This window comes from Sorex araneus, chromosome 3 (assembly GCF_027595985.1).
Source record: "Sorex araneus isolate mSorAra2 chromosome 3, mSorAra2.pri, whole genome shotgun sequence".
Taxonomy (NCBI): domain Eukaryota; kingdom Metazoa; phylum Chordata; class Mammalia; order Eulipotyphla; family Soricidae; genus Sorex; species Sorex araneus.
The window spans coordinates 146807759-146811095 of NC_073304.1; the positions used below are offsets into that span (position 1 = coordinate 146807759).

At 43.9% G+C, this 3337-nt stretch overlaps 1 pseudogene; it reads left to right on the plus strand.

Annotated features, from left to right (window-relative positions):
* The first annotated feature begins 2616 nt into the window (after positions 1 to 2616).
* LOC129403928 (U8 small nucleolar RNA) lies at positions 2617 to 2733 on the plus strand (annotated as a pseudogene).
* The last annotated feature ends 604 nt before the right edge of the window (positions 2734 to 3337 follow it).

Genomic DNA, 3337 nt, shown 5'->3' on the forward strand with positions numbered 1-3337 from the left:
AAGGTCACAGAGGGCAAAGTCAGCAGTCTGAAACTTAACTTATTGCCAGCTCTTGCCAAATCCAGCTCTCAGAGAGAGTGAGGACAAGGTCGACAACCTAATGTCCATGCTGGACTCTTCCTTTGATGCTCAAGCAGTTATTCTGCTTGAAACTCCCTGAAGCCCTTGCTGGGCTGGTATCCTGACCAGGGTTGCTGCTCTGCTGTTTTCCAGGTTTCTTTCCACCTCTGGAAAGAGCAGCACCTCAGTGTTTCACTCAGGTTTCCCCTGGAAGATCCTGGCAGAGGTCAGCGCTCTTCTCTGAGATCACTGTATCACTGTATCACTGTCATCCTCTTACTCATCAATTTGCTCGAGCGGGCACCAGTAACATCTCCATTGTGAGACTTGTTGTTACTGTTTTTGGCATATCGAGTACACCACCGGTAGCTTGCCAGGCTCTGCTGTGCAAGTGAGATACTCTCCGTAGCTTGCCAGGCTCTCTGGGAGGGGCGGAGAAATCGAACCCGGATCAGCTGCGTGCAAGGCAAATGCCCTACCCACTAGGCTATCGTTCCTGCCCGTGCGCTGAGATGCACTCAGGATTCTTTCCCTAATTTGGGGAGTCAAATCATTCATCTGGAGAAATAAAATTTCTGGAAATTTTAACTACCAAAAGGGGAAAATTCCTCTTAACATAAAAAAAAAACTTTTTAATATTGAGCATGTCTTCAAGTGTTTTTTGGATGCAAAGTTGATCTAAAGTCATTTTTTATTATTAATTTAGAGCCATAAACAAGATTACAATTCAGTTTGTTCCAAAGATTATCACATCTGGTAATGTTTGGAGGCAAGTAGGCTTAGAGAAAAATGAAAAAAAAAATACAGGGATCTTTGTTTCTCCCTTTGAGCTTTTCAAGGATACATACATTATTCTCAGTGGGGGAAAATCCTGCAAGATCCCTAGTGATGCTTATTGTGATCCAGAAAATCGCGCTTATGGAAGCCAGCTCTCCTAAAACTTCCTGCACTGTCTCACTGTGGTCACGTTGTTCATTGATTTGCTCGGGTGGGCACCAGTAACGTCTCCAATGCGAGACTTGCTGCTGCTTTTGGCATATCGAATATGCCACAGGTAGCTTGCCAGGCTCTGCCATGCAGGCAGGTTACTCTCAGTAGCTTGCCAGGCTCTCTGAGAGCGATGGAGGAATCGAACCCAGGTCAACCCCGTGCAGGGCAAATGCCCTACCCACTGTGCTATCGCTCTAGTCCTAAAAATATCTATCATATATTTTCACACATGTATATTATCCTATGATTTCCCCATGAAGTCAGCACTCAAAAGACTGAAGGAGCCTTGCTTTATGTAAGAAGACTTACACCCAAACTTATGCCTTTTCCAGAAATAAAAAGGGTTGAGTCCTGTACAGAAATTCCAATCTAAGTTTCTAGCTAAGGCATAAGTATAAATAAATTTCTGAAGGAATTCTTTCTTTTTTTTTTTTTTTGCTTTTTAGGTCACATCCGGCGATGCACAGGGGTCACTCCTGGTTCTGCACTCAGGAGTTACCCCTGGCAGTGCTCAGGGGACTATATGGAATGCTGGGAATTGAACCCAGGTTGGCTGCGTGCAAGGCAAACGCCCTACCGGCTGTCCTATCATTCCTGCCCCTCTGAAGGAATTCTTATCCCCATTTTATAGGCAGAAATCAGCACACATTCACTAGATTTCTTCCCTAGTAGGAGCCAGTGTTAGAGAATCTAAAAATAAATGCTCCCAATATTCTCATTGAAGTTGTCTCCTTGGCCAATGACTCAAACCAGCAGACACATCCACAGCTGCCTAAGAGGCCCCACTGTATGTGCATTAAAGACTTGCTGCTAGAAAGCTCATTTGAAGTATACCTTTGTCCTTGACCCCAAAGAAACCAGTCAAGCAGGGAGACGCTGGGAGAAGGGGGTTGCAAGTTGAAGGACCAGCATGAGAAAAAAGGAAATAAGTAAGAGGGAAAGAACTTGAACTTTTCTGTAGAAATACAGGAGTGTTATTTACACCATAGGAGTGAAGACGGAATCAATCAAGATAGAATCGGAGAGGAAGGAAGCAGTCTAAGACCAAGGGATTGGACTGTGGGGTTTCACAGGTGTCAGTAACTACTTTCTGGAAAGGGACAAATAATATGCCTTTTAGGATTAGAGGGTTAGGAGATGTCACATGGTCTCTGTCACAATAACCAAATTCTTCACTTATGGCATAAAATAACCAGTATATAAGGTCTGGAAAGATAGTATGGCAGATAGGATGCTTTTCTTGCATGTAACCGACACAGGTTTGATCCCCAGGATCCCATGTGGTCCCTAAAGTATTGTCAGGAGTGACTCCTGTCCATAGAACCAGGAGTAACCTCTGAGCATCACCAGGTTTTACCACCAACTGCCCCCAAACCTCTCAGTATATGAATGAGCTGAGTACAACTATACTCAAAAATAAATAAATAAAGCCCCCAAAATCATATTGACCAAAACAGGCCATTAGTCATATTGACGTGTGAGTCTACATTTGTTAATCCCTGAAATAAATCATAATCACTCAGATTGCAAATCAACTCATCCCAACTTGCCTAGGACTTCTTTGATTTTACTGTTGGAAGTCTCCCATCCTTCCTTGTTCCTCTAATCATGAGAGCAGATAGAACATGATAATTGTAGTTCACATGATTCGGACTCACAGCACCCTAATTGCTTCTTTCTGATTCTTCCTGAAAAAAAAAAAAAAAAACAGAATCTGTGGGCACATACCAGACACTATGGTGGTTGTTTTAGGGCTATCCTGATAGTGTTTCGAACTGAACTCAGGATGTCCAAATGCCTGGATCCCCAGCCTTAAAAACACACAACCTTGGTTCTGCTCTGTAGATCCCCCTCCTGAAGGGCCCTACAGGTGAATAATGCTGTGTCTATAAGCAACAGAAAAGGCAGATGGCTTCCTCTGCAGGTAGGAATGTGTATTCAACTCTCCCCAACCTAGAGAGTTTGAGAACATGGTCTCCAGGGCCTTATAAGAGTAATGATTCAGCACAACTGAAGCATCTGATCTGAGATAGGATGTTGACTGGCGTATGTAGGTAGTTGTTCTACAACCAACGCTACATCCAGAAATGAAGAAGGAAGTGGGGCTGAACTGGAGCCACAGCTCCATTTCCAGTAGACGTACAGGAAAATCAGCAGAGGGAGTGAGAAACACTGGGGCACAGATGTCAGTCTGGGGAGTTGTTCACGGTCAGCCCTTATCAGCAATAGCTCTGAACAGTCAGGTCTGAAATTTTCCTTTCTAAAGCAACAGGTGTTTGACTTCTGT